The sequence below is a fragment of the Theropithecus gelada genome, chromosome 2 (assembly GCF_003255815.1).
Source record: "Theropithecus gelada isolate Dixy chromosome 2, Tgel_1.0, whole genome shotgun sequence".
NCBI lineage: Eukaryota > Metazoa > Chordata > Mammalia > Primates > Cercopithecidae > Theropithecus > Theropithecus gelada.
Genome location: NC_037669.1, coordinates 133,548,685 through 133,562,085, shown reverse-complemented (window position 1 = coordinate 133,562,085; position 13,401 = coordinate 133,548,685). Strand labels below are relative to the sequence as shown.

Below are 13,401 nucleotides of genomic sequence, written 5' to 3'. Positions count from 1 at the left end.
GCAATAGCATTTTTGTAAATTGATCCGTTTCCAGACACTATTTTTAAAGTTGATTTCAGTGATAGGCTTTTTTTTTAAGTGTTGTACCTAGCAAACTATGAAAAGTCTCTTATTAATCATTTGTATTTCAACTTATTTCTGAAATTAAGTCGTATTATATATAATACTTCGCATCCTAATGCTAAATTTCAACATAAAGTAGTAGGAGCAAAGTTTCTACTCTGTCAGTTTTATGTGAAATGAAAATAACCTTGAATAATTAAGGCAACTTTTAAAAAGAATAGTTAGATGTCTATACTCCCTGTTTTAAGACTTACTATATAAAATTACACTAATCAAGACTATATATTACTATAATGATAGACATATAAGGGAACTTTTAAAAATTCACTTTTAATTAAAAGATAAAAAATATAAACCTTATCTCTCAATGTAAGCTCCATCAAGATCTAGACACTTTTGTAAGCAATGATACCAGCCATTTAGTTCAACCCTAAAACACTGAGGGTCCTGGGAATTTAACTATGTTAATGAAGTCTTTTTTACAGTATTAACTGAAGACGAATGGGTGCCTTTTAAGATTTTTTATGATTAGGAAACAAAAGAAGTCAGAAGGAGCCAAATCAGGGCAGTAATGTGGATGCCTAATAATTTCCCATCAGAACTCTCACAAAATTGCCCATGTTTGATGAGAGGAATGAGCGGGAGCATTGTCATAGTGGGGAAGGACTCTCTGGTGAAGCTTTCCCAGACATTTTCCTGCTAAAGCTTTGGCCAATTTTCTTAAAGTACTCTCAATAAGTATTGTTCTTTGGCCCTCCAGAAAGTTAACAAGCAAAATGCCTTGAGCATCCCAAAAACGTGTTCCCATGACCTTTGCTCTTCACCAGTCTGCTTTTGCTTAGACTGGACCACTTCCTCCTGGTTGCCATTGCTTTGATTGTGCTTTGTCTTCAGCATCATACAGGCAAGCCATGTTTCATCTCCTGCTACAATTATTTCAAGAATGTGATCTCACCTGTTAATAATTTCCATTGAAGTCTCTGCTCTTGTCTGCATCTCATCTGGGCACTCATCAATTGGAAAGTTTGCTTAACCTTAATTTTTCAGTCAGAATTGCATAAGCTAAATCAATTGAGTTGTGGTTTAGGCTGTGGTGTTGGCTATTGTTTGTGTTGATAATCATCAGTTCTTCAATTGGGGCACAATTAAGATGAATTTTTTCCTTGCAAATTTATGTGCCTGGCCTGCTGCTGCAGGCTTCACCTTCAATATCATCTCATCCCTTCTTAAAACGATTTGTAAACTGCTGATTTCTTTGGGGCATTGTCCCCATAAACTTATCATAAAGGCATCAATGATTTCACCATTCTTTCACCCAAGCTTCATTATAAATTTAATGTTTGTTCTTGCTTCGGTTTTTGCAGAATTCATATTCTGATAAGGGCTCTTTTCAAACTGATGTCGTATCCTTCTTAGTCCCTCACACTAGATCCTATTCAGACATGTTATGACAAGTTCATTCAAGTTTATTTTGATACAGACAAAATTGAAATCCATACAGTTTTTCTATAATGTACATTTTCCATGAACTTTTTAAGACCCGTTATATAGAACAATGGAACAGGGTAGAAAGACCTTGCTCAACCCTCACGTATATGATCAATTAATTTTCAACAAAACTACCAAGGCAATTCAATTGGGAAAGGAAAGTCTTTCAACAGATGCTACTGGAAAAACTGGATTTTTTTACTGAGGAAAAGAAAGATTGACCCTTACCTCACGTCATACGTAAGAATTAGCTTTAGTTTCATAGCAGAAAAATGCAGGACCCATAAGAATGAGCTTGAAATGTATTATAAACCCAATTATAAAAGCTAAAACTATAGAACTTCTAGAAGAAAATTTTTGCAGCCTTGAGTAGGCAAAGATTTTTTGGATAAGACACAAAAAGCATAAACCATTTTTTTAAATGATAGATTATACTTCCTGAAACGTAAAAAGTTTTACTCTTTGAAAGATACTGTTAAGAAACAAAAAGGCAGGTCATAGAATAGAAGCAAATATTAGCAATACATATTAACAAAGGACTTCAATTCAGTATATATAAAGAACTCATAACTCAATAAGAGAAACAACCAATTAAACAATGAAGAAAAGATTTCAACAAATCATTCAGAAAAGAATGGATGGCTAATAATCTTATGAAGAAAATGCTCAATATCATTAGTCATCAGAGAAATGCAAATTAAAACAGCAATGAAATACAGTATACCAATTAGAATGGCTATGAGTTAAAATCTGATAATGCCAACTGTTGATGAAGATGTGGAGTACCAGTACTCTTCTATACTGCTCTTGGGAACATAAAATGGTATAACTACTTTGGAAATCAGTTTGGCAGTGTCTTACAAAGTTAAACATTTATCTCCCATACAATCCAACTATTTCAGTATTAGGGCAGTATTTACTATCCAAGAGAAATAAAAACATGTTCACACAAAGAGTTGTACATGAATGTTATAGCAAACTTATTCTCAAAAACCAGAAACTGGAAACAACCCAAATGTTCATCTGCAGGTGAACGGATTTAAAAAATTGCAGATATTCATATAATAGAATTCTACTAGCATTAACACAGATGTACCCAACAACATGGATTTATCTCAGAAACATTATGCTGAGTGAAAGACATCAGACATGAAAGAGTATGCAATTTATATGAAAGTCTAGAAAATGCAGACTAATCTAAAGTGGCAGGAAGCAGATCTGTCATTGTCTGGGGGTCAGGTTAGAGATAGAAATTGACTGTAGAGACACACAAGAAAATTCTTGGTGACAATGGACGTGTTCTATATATTGATTGTTGTAGTGGTGACACAGGATTAACATGTACCAAAACTCACCAAATTGTATGCTTTGATAGGCACAGTTATAGATAAATTATACTTCAGTAAAGCTAATACTTTAAGTGCAATTCGAAGTATTTGGTGGTTTCTTTAAACCTTATGATTTTATATGATGCACTTCATTATTGATATTATAGCAAAATACTCTGCTTTTAGAAAAGAGAAATTAACATCATCTCACATCTACCATCCTCCCTATCCCACCTCTGTTTAAAGGATCAAAATTGTATATACAATCGATAAAATAAGCATGTACAATCATAACTATTAATCATGTAAGGTTATCAGAGATTGAAAGGCTACAGAGCAACCTAGTGCAATGGGAAGCATAGAGGATATTTGAAGTACTAAGGCTTTGTTTCATATTCCAAACTCTAGCTCTAATAATATATCTTGAACTTAGAAATGGGTATATTACTTATTACCAAAAATTAGGATCAAGTGAAACATGCTAAGGCACTTTGCAAGCACAACAAATCCCTGTCCTAACCACTGTACAGTCAGATCTTAACTGCTTGCAAATAAAAGTTCTAAATAAGAATTAGTTTGATTTGCCAATGAACTCTGAGAGAGCAACCGGAAATCTCAACCAGAAATCTCCAACACCTAGCTAGCACCTGGCATAAATACATGTTAACTAAATTAATTTCCTATTTCTGAACCCCAGTATTTTTATTAGCTCTGTTCAGAGAAATTAAGGCACATGGGACCATAAACTATTTTCTCTAAACTTATGAGTCCAAACATAATATGCTTACAAGAAGGGGTATTAGAACTCATAACTTTATACCTACTGATGTTCCAATTGTTCAAATACAATTATGTTAGGTATCCATTTGCTTCTGACATCATAAAAGAACAGATCACAAAAGACTTGGACTTAAGCTGTCTGCTTTTCCTTGCATAATAAGTCCCCTGGTTCAGGGAATCCAGTCATTATAGAATTTAGCCTAACTGCTTCTAATCCATGTAGGACTTTTTATTAAAGATGAAAACTAGTAAAGAACTATGAGAGGAGATAAAATATTAATTCAAGTCAGTCATCACCATATCTATATCTTAAGAAGTTAATAATTCAAAATCTCTTTTTTTTTTTTTTTTGGTAAAAGACTTCTGAATATACTCCCCACTTCTGAATATACTCCCAGTCCCATGGTGTTAGGGGTAGGTTGCAACCATGTAACTCCAAGGTGACTGGGCTGGCACCAACATCAGCACTGCTGACATCTTCCAGTAAGTTTTAGTTCATTAATCTTAATGCCATACATGTACCCTTTCTCTAGTTAGTGGGTGGCCAGACATAAAAACTTGCAGAGACAAAGACATTAATGGGATGATGCAAGAAGAGAGTTGGAGATTTTTTTTTTTAATCTCCTTTGCACATAGGAGTGACCCTAATCAATGCTTTTTGGGGAATATAAGGAGAATACATCTTGTTGCCTTCTGTAGAATAGAGAACTAAGTAGATATGTTGCCTCTGGGTTCAGTATTTATTTCTGGAAACTCTCTCTTTTCATTTTACTACCATCCTCTAATAAACCAATATATCCACTTTGTAAAATATAAGACTCTGGAGGTATTATATGTGCTTATAAAAACACACTTTTAGATAAATGGTTTTTCTGGTCTTCTAATATTCCTCATTTCCTTCTCATTGATTTTCAAGTTTCAACACAATTTTTTAAAAATAAAGATTTAAACATGAGACAGTAAACCTGGGTAAAGAACTAAGGGATTTTGAAATTCAAAGTTATTATTTCTGTTTTTAGTAGCTGTTCCACCCTTGCAAATATGTATAATAATTAGCTACTATTAATATTCTCTTTTCCCTAATTCATTATAAAATGTATAACTTCAATACAATAATGCAGTACGTTTTTATCATGAGAAATCATAACAATATCTTTATATGTGAACCTGAACTTCAATATGAATTTGTGAGATCTTATTTTTATATTAATGTCTATATTTTGTAATGTATGTGGTATGTGTATATATATGTTTATTTTAGACACATTTGACTGCATTTATATATTCATAGAGATTTATATAGAGGCATTAAAAAAAAACAGGCATAGTCAGTCATGGATGTTCGTTATATATAAAGGTTATTGGGGATGCAAAGATATAAAAGATAGAAGAACCTAGTAATTGCCTTTAAGATCAGAGCACAAAGCATTAGTTTGGATTTTACAAGGCCAGCCAGCAACAAAAGAGCAGTAATTTATGAGCTCAGCGTAAAAGAATAGCATAATTGCATTAAAAATTAATGCTAATGAACACTAAAATGGGGAAGGTGGTTATGATGAAAGTTTGTATTCATCTTTCCTGGTTTGAATGATGGCTAGTGGCTTGATTAATGGCTTAATTTCTATCAATTAGCGGGGGGAAATCTCCTGCGAGACAAGGGTAAATTGAGCATTGAATTACATATCTTGCTTTTGTGTGCTAAGAAAAAAGAGCTGCGTATCTCTGATATTAGCCACAGTGACAAATGTGTGTGCCCTGCGATGTCTGCATTAGCTCTCCTGACAGGCGAGTTGTGTGTGGTTATGGGGTGTTTAGAGATGGCTGGCAGACAGCATTCACTGCAAGTTCCTTAGAAACATACAACTCTTCCATCTACAGAATTTTAATTAGAGTCGATAAGGATTCTAGAATTAAAATGGACAGCAAACAGCAACTGCAGAATCTGTATTCTGACCTTTTAATCTGGTATACATCAAATTATATTCCTTTTTCCTACCCTATTAAAATAAGAAAACTTCCAGTAGTTTTAGTTTTGTTGAGATTATGAATTCTTACCACTCTATTAAAGTGGATTTGACTACCAATGTTGATTACATTTGCAATAAGCATAAGGCAATAGTCTATATTTTGGGACTATTTAGTGGTTGTTGGTTTAACCAAATTCATGGAAACCATTCTTGTTTTTTGTAACAATTGCTGAACAGTAAATAAAGAGCAACTTAAAGTGACAATTTCCTACTTAGGTTGTTTGCAGGCTTAAGGGAAAAAAACGCTAGGTTTTTAGAAACTTTATTTTTTTAATTCATTTATAAAGGTTTTCTAGATGTGACATATATATATCCCTTTAAAAATTTCAAGTGTTTCACATTTGAAATTCTGAAAACACACATCTGTAATCTAGTTCAAGATAATGCCAGAAGAGTAAGACATTATATAAAATATTATATATATTTATGTATATATGTATCTCTCCCCTACAAATGAAGCTACATTGTATTTTACTGAATGAGTAAGCATTAAAATACAGAATAAGGACAATACCAAGAATATTTATTATTTATTATAAATGGATGGAGTGGGGAAAAAATAAATTGTTGCTTGGCAGGAGTGGGTAAAGAATTCATTTGACTGGAAAATAATGACGAGGTCACAATTCAGGGATTGAATCACAGTTCTACCACCAACTAGCCATGTGGCCGTCACCAAGTTACTTATTAGCCTCAGTTTCTTATCTTTACAATGAGGATAACAGTGTTATTCCTCATTGTCATAATATTTAAATGAGATAATCCATGTGAAGTACTCAGCACAGAGTGCCTTAAATTTCTATTGCTGTTACTATTACTTACTTCTGCTACCAGAACAGCCCATCTGGCCTTTTAAACAATGACTTAAATGAAAAATTCACTTCTATGACCTTCCCCACTGGAAAGGTATTACATATATCGATGATGAAAACAAAAATTACTGTGGACATATATACACCAGAACAAAACATGTTTGCTTTAAAACATGGTTTCTACCACATAACTGTCATTTTGGGTAGTTTGTGTTATAAGACATCCATTAGGAAGTGAGAAGATCTCCCATTTCTGTCACTGAAGCCTGGGTAACCACGTGTCAGCAAAATACCACTTTCCTACTCAGCCTACAGCATTCAGTGAATCACAGTGGACTCCAGTGTCTTGGTGGGTGATAAAATTCAGCTGGACCTTTTGTGCCTTATCATAGATGTGTGCGGGCCTGTCCTCCACTGCTTCTGCTCCTTCTCTCCTCCTTCGGTCATTTCCACATCCTGGCACACCACAGGTTTACCAGAAGATGTATGAGCTAAAGCCATTTTCTACTTGCCTGAACTCTAAAATGTTGCCAGCTTATTATAAACCATACTGTCAGAAATATACAGATTTATATAAGAACTGTTTAGCCAACTTCCACGTCTTTAGTACTGTTACTAAATTAGCACTTTTGTTTATGCTCTGCTTCCTATATCTGCTACCATTTCTTAAGTGCTTTTAATGTTTCCCTATCCCTGTGCAGAGCACAGGTTATCATCTCCCAGATTTTTGTGTCTTGCTTTTTCATATCATTTTTGCCTTCTGAAATACCACCGTGTCAGAGAGTTCTTCTCTGGTTACCCCATCTGAAATAGTTTACTTTCCTCCTTTCTAGCCCTCTAGCCTGCTCTATTTTCCTTGATATTATATTATTTACTTGTTTGTTATTTGTCTCCCTCATTAAAACATAAGCTCATGAAGGAAGAAGCTCTTATTCATTTCCAAGTCCTAGTATGGACTTGGAACAGTGTACTAGTGGAACAGTGCCTGGCACATTGAATGTGCTCACTTATTTGAAAAGAGAGGGATGGAGGGAGGGAGGGAGGGAAGAAGTGAGGGGGGAATCTCTTAACCATCCTATGATGTTTAGGCTATTATTATCTCCATGCCATAGATGAGAAAACGGAGACCGACACTGTTGAACCACTTGCCCAAAGCCACACAGCTAGTACGTAGCAGAGACAGGGTTTAACCCAGATAGCCCAAACCCAGAGCCCTTAAAACTCACCACTGAAAGACATTTAATTTTTTAAGTTACAAAAACTTTATATAATTTGACATTTTCTTCCATGAAGTTTTATTTTTTAATGGTAACTTTACTGCCATTTGATTTTCATATTCAACAAATGTTTATTGACTGCTTACTAAATAATAGAGCACACTGCACTAAGTTCTGGAGGTGACACAAAGAGGTATGTCCCCTCTAGCTGGGGAGAAGAAGCTTTCATTCAAGAAGAGATTTGCAAGGCAGCATATGCCAAAAGCCAAATGAATTATGCAAGAGGTGGCAAGGGGTGGCATCATCACAAGGTGGGCATCAGGCATGGCCTTAAATGACAGGGGGGATTAAGAGAAGGTGAGAGCATTCCAGGTGAGAAGAGCTGAATGAGACATTCAGTGTGGATTTTGTTTTTAATAAAGCCTAGCCTGATGCCCGGTTCACTTTCACTTATTAAAATATTTAACAGAAATCCTTCTTCATTGGTACAGTCACATTAACATTATTCCTATTACTTAATCTAATATAGTAAGCAGTTTAAGGTGAGTTTGTCTTGGATCCCATCCAAAGTGGAGTTGCTTTCAGAGACACTTCAGGAGCCTTGTCAGCATATGTAACATGGTCCTGTAGCATAAGCTTCCAGAAGACTAACAGAAAAGCCCTATTCCACTTAAGAAGTTTTCTCATCTTTTAAATTATTTGTGTATATCAGTTCTGGAAATTTGTTCTCGACAATATTGGTCTCATGAACAACCTCAAAATGTTGGAGCTGGATGGATTTATAATGCTTGCCTTGTATGTGTTCTAAAAGAAACATTTAAAATGTACTGTTTTGAAAGGGAAAAACAATTGGATGTGCTCACTTATTTGAAACCTGTGTTCATGAGAAATGTAAAACTTTAGAATTCCAAGTAAGCTTTATGAGATGTTTTGTTTGTTCACAAATTTAATTCAATAGCCAGCTTTACCATACAAATGTATTATTGTTTGCTTTTTTGTTGTTCTTGTAAAGCACTTAAAAATACTTTACATTTCAAAGTTTGTTATTATCTGTCTTGTAACATAAGAAGGAATTTTTTAAATGTTTTTATTATTGACTAAAATTTGAGCTCATTTAATATGAAAATAAGATAATCTTTTGTATTATTTATGTATTTGTAGCAATAGTATTAGTACATATTTTTTTTCTGGAATAGTAACATAAGTAACTCAGTAACTGTGGGGCCAACTGACCCAAATTTTTTGTAACATAAGATGCATTTTAACTTTGGGAAAATTCATAAAATATTAACATTTCAAAGGAGTCAGTTGAAGCTGCTGGTTACTTGTCATGATCACATCTGGGGCAATAGTGCCATCTGCAGTTCCCAGCCCAGCATTACTATTAGAGGAGATTGATTTATGTTTGTAATCTACAAATGCAGTATGAAAAGACTAAAATTTTCTTTTCAAATGAAGATTGATATTGGACCTTATCATCTTTATTTACTAATTTTAAAATTTGTATAACATTTGGTATTTTTAAAGAAAATTCTGTGTTATGAAATGTGAAATTCATTGTCAAATATAACTTGAAGAAGCAGGAGAGCCTAATTTTTATACTATAAACATCAAGAGTAACTAATAAAATTTTTTTAAATTTTTCATCACAAAAGGAAAATGATTTTCTATACTTTGAGTTAAGTATTGATTGTTGTGGTCTGTAATGACTTGGCTTTCTGAGTCTATTATTTTTTATTTTATTATGAAGTACATATCCCTTCCATTAACATCTGGCAAACAACATATGAAAGTTATTTTATTTACCAGTAATATGTTTATTAAAAAATCATCAAGTACTAATGGTATGTTTCCTTCATGTTTACCATGTAAATGTTTTTAAATATCCTATATTAATTCTCCCAGTAACTTTATTACTTGTCTTTAATTTTACTTCATGGCTAATGAATACAAGATACTGTGTGTGTTGGGCATTTATGCAGCACATACAAACCATAATACATTTTAAATCACATTTTCCCAGTCTTAAAATTGGCACAAAATTGTTAAATGATAAATTGACATGAATAGCTTAAGAAACTGAATTTAAAACAACGTAATATATATTATTGATGTGTGTTATTCTGCTTCCCAAAATGACAGAGTTATACTCAAGACATACATTTGTGGTCATTGACATTAGAATTTTGAGTAAGAAGCAATGTAAAACTTTTTTCTTTTTTTTTTTTTTTTTTTTTTTTNCCTCCCGAGTAGCTGGGACTACAGGCGCCTGCCACCTCGCCCGGCTAGCTTTTTGTATTTTTTTTTTAGTAGAGACGGGGTTTCACCGTGTTAGCCAGGATGGTCTCGAGCTCCTGACCTCGTGATCCGCCCGTCTCGGCCTCCCAAAGTGCTGGGATTACAGGCTTGAGCCACCGCGCCCGGCCTTAAAACATTTTTATGTCTATTTTCATACAGGATAGAGCTGAGGTACTGTAAAGCCGAAAATGTAAATCTCTTGTGAATCTTTCAAATTTTAATTTAACATGCTCTTACAACCAGTAAAATGATTCCCAAATTGAAACAAAAAAAGCTATGTTGGTGTATTTTCATATTGTGAGTAAGGCAGACTGGTTTTCTCCTATCTGCTCTGTCACTTTGTTAGTTGTGAAGTGATCTTTAAAGAAGCACAAAGATAATGTTCTTTTTCTGTAATCTTTCTCCTTCTTTCCTTTATAATTTTTCCAATGCTATTTTGTTAAGCATACTGGCTTTGGCAAGCCTCTATGATAACACTTTTATTTGTATTAGGAGCTGGTTGTATGTTCAAATTTAAAGCTACAAACACCGCAAGCTTTAGACATCAAGTACTGTTTGTGAGGTCACCTCTGACATTTAATACTAATGATGTCCTTTGCAATTTCAAATAGAGAATATGTTTAGAGAAAAAATTCAAGAGGTCCAACATTTCATTCATATGAGACATCATTCTGAGGTCAGAAATAATGTCTTTTTGTTGGGAATTAGTGACTGTGAAATAATTCCAGTGAAATTAACTAAGACCTATATAGACAAAAGTAGTTTTCATATCGACATTAAAGTTGGATTATACAGACTAGTACCCATTATGACTTTCCCTTGCTATATTAACATTATTATATATGTAATTAATAAAAAATTTATCTGCTTGTATGGGATGTGTTAATATTAATAAATTAGCTGGGCAAAGAATCTTCTCTCATTTCACATGCTCAGTTAGTATATTGCATAATTAAAATCTAGAGGAGCTTTCATTGTATAAAGCATGTGGGACTATTTACTCTTACATGGCACTCTGATAGTGCTTGGTTTTATTATGTGGGAAGATATATTCTTCCAAAGATGGGAGTATTGTCTGTGTTGGCTGCTACTTCCAAGCATTTCATTCTCATGTGGTTATTTCTCACAAGAGAAAAGACTGGTTTCAGCTGTCAGGGACACATCTTCATAAGAGCCATCCCAGAAATAGACTGGAGTTGCACAAGACTGTATCTTTATAAATTGTGATTGGTCAGAAGTTGAGACAAAGATTTTGTCAGATAATATTTTTGTTGAATTTATGAAACCAATTTTCCTTTAATACTCTTTATATTTATCTCTATAACAACATTAAACCTTTCAAGGATAAAGCTGCTACAAAAATTGATTTGCTGCAAAAAACTCCACGTTCGTGTCAAACCACTTATTACTATTGTTAAGTAAATGTGAACTATTCTCCATGAACCCTAAATCCCAAAATTTTTAAGTGCCTTAGCTGAGTATACAATCATTCCTAATTCAACTATGTCTTCACATCAGCTTAAAATGAATTTAAACAGCAAGGGTGTAAGTCATTATGTTACATTTTTCTGCCCAACTAGCATGTGAAAAAACTGAAATATAAAAATATGAAAATACAAAAATATGAAATTACACATGCACATGGCTGTTTATTGAAGCTGTAACTGTGAAAGCAAAAGACTAGAAACAACTAACCATCCATAGGGCATTAGTGGAAAAAACTATCATCAAACTATGAAATATAATGCTATTCTATTATAAAATAGAATGCAGAACTCTCTTAGCTGCTGTGGAGTAAAAGTGAAGAAATGTTAACTGAAAAAGGTAATATACATAATAGTACATAGTATGCTAATTTTATGTAAGCAAGAAAAGAATATACTTATATTTTCAAAAATAAACAATGGAAGGATAAACACAAACTTAGTAAAAATGGTTATCTCTAGATTGGAGTGAGAACTAGGGACATTCTAGACTTGTGAATGGTGTTTTAAACTTTGACCTTAGAATCATATAAATATTTTTTGCAACTAAAAAATGAACATTAATCACAAAGCAAGACCTGAAAAATTGTTTCAATTAACTGAAACAAACCTAATTGTATATCAAATTAATAGCATAATTATGCAGAGAATTATTTCATGACTTTAAAGCACAGTATTTTAGCATTTCAGCAGTGGAATAAATCCTAAGGTCAAAGACCATAACAAAATTTTAAACTGTGTTAATACATCTTGTTATTAATAGTAATGTTTGTCCTGTTATTCTGAAATTAATACATATACATATTAAGAAAAACAAATACTTTTGGTCATATCATTAGAGCCTAAGATTTTTAGAGTAAGAAAAAGGATATACAAATATAAAATAAAAGACTTTTAAGATCCTAAAATCTTTAATTTGGTTGGTAGTATCAGCATAAACTCATATTAACTGTTTCCTTCTAAAAGCATGTACTTTGTATCTCACATACTGAAGAGGTTCAGAAGCATTGACAATTCAGTAGCAATGAATACCCCTAGTACCCAGATTGTTGTCTGTAAATATTATTCTCCATTATGAAGAGCCTGAGTTCTTTGGAGAAATGGCTGATTTCAGGTCTGGGACAGAAACTGTTCAAGATGATCCTACAACTCTTATTAAGCCATAACTACTGGGGATTATATTGAAAGGCTATAGGAATCAACTTCAAGAGGATCCCACTACCCAAAAATGAAACAATTGAAGCATCAAAATAAGAAAATGACTACCATGGACTGAAGTACATTAAATAAGCAAATATTCATGAATTCATAATGACCATCTTTGGTCACCTTTGGACCAAAATTGATAAAGGGAAAGAATCAAACATCTATTGTGACTTTCCTATATAGGCTGTATTTCACAGTCACTGAATAGTCAATGAGGAAATGTTCTTCATTATAGAAGAATCAGAGCTAATAAATGCAGGAAGAATGATAGAGCATCACCATTTTACAATCTCTAATGAAATAATGGCTCAAAGCAACAAACAGTGTTGCTAATTTGCTAAGTGAAAGATTGATGGGGAACTTTCTAAGGGGTCAGACTGACTCACCTTGTCCCCACTGATCAATCTTAACCACTAAAAGTAGGAAACGTGCATCCTGATATGATGTAATAGGAATGACACAGCATCATTTATGATGTATTCTTCACCAAAAGAAATTGAACCTTAATGTAATTAAGCCTTTGGGTTTCACTAGTGGTTTACACAAAACATGGGAAATAGAGGAACATGTTAAATAATATCATGAGAATAAAATCAGCCAGATCCAGAATCTAGAAATTTTACAAGATACATGATTCAGATTCTTCAGTGAATAAATGGCAATGAAAGGGAAAGGCAGTGGACTGTAAGTGATAAAAG

The 13,401-nt window shown here is 33.4% G+C and overlaps 1 protein-coding gene across 4 annotated transcripts in view; it reads left to right on the top strand.

Annotated features, from left to right (window-relative positions):
* The window catches only part of RSRC1 (arginine and serine rich coiled-coil 1), a 421,306-nt gene that overhangs the window by 399,111 nt on the left and 8,794 nt on the right, over positions 1-13,401 (top strand). The gene's annotated exons all lie outside the window — the stretch shown is intronic.